This window comes from Eimeria mitis, genomic scaffold, assembly GCF_000499745.2.
Source record: "Eimeria mitis Houghton genomic scaffold, Emh_scaff2158, whole genome shotgun sequence".
Lineage (NCBI taxonomy): Eukaryota > Apicomplexa > Conoidasida > Eucoccidiorida > Eimeriidae > Eimeria > Eimeria mitis.
The window spans coordinates 5,408-5,715 of record NW_013570483.1 but is presented as its reverse complement, the minus strand read 5'-3'; positions in this window follow the sequence as shown (position 1 = coordinate 5,715).

The following is a 308-nucleotide window of genomic DNA, read 5'->3' as shown; positions in this document are numbered from 1 at the left end:
AAAACGAGATGCATATACACCCCAACAAATAAAAACTAAAACATAAATATAAAAACACAAATACAAATACAAAAGCTGCAGCAATCAAACAACTTTTTATTAACATAAGCGGGGGGCCCCCCGGGGGCCCCCAACGCGGGGGGCCCCCCTGGAGGGCCCCCCATGGGTACCTCACGAGCGCCGCATCGCCCGCTAGACAGGCGTAGATATATATATATATATTTATAAATACATGAATATATAGATGAAATAAACAAATAAATAATTAAAACAAACAATTATAATAATTTATTTCTTCTTAAACAAAT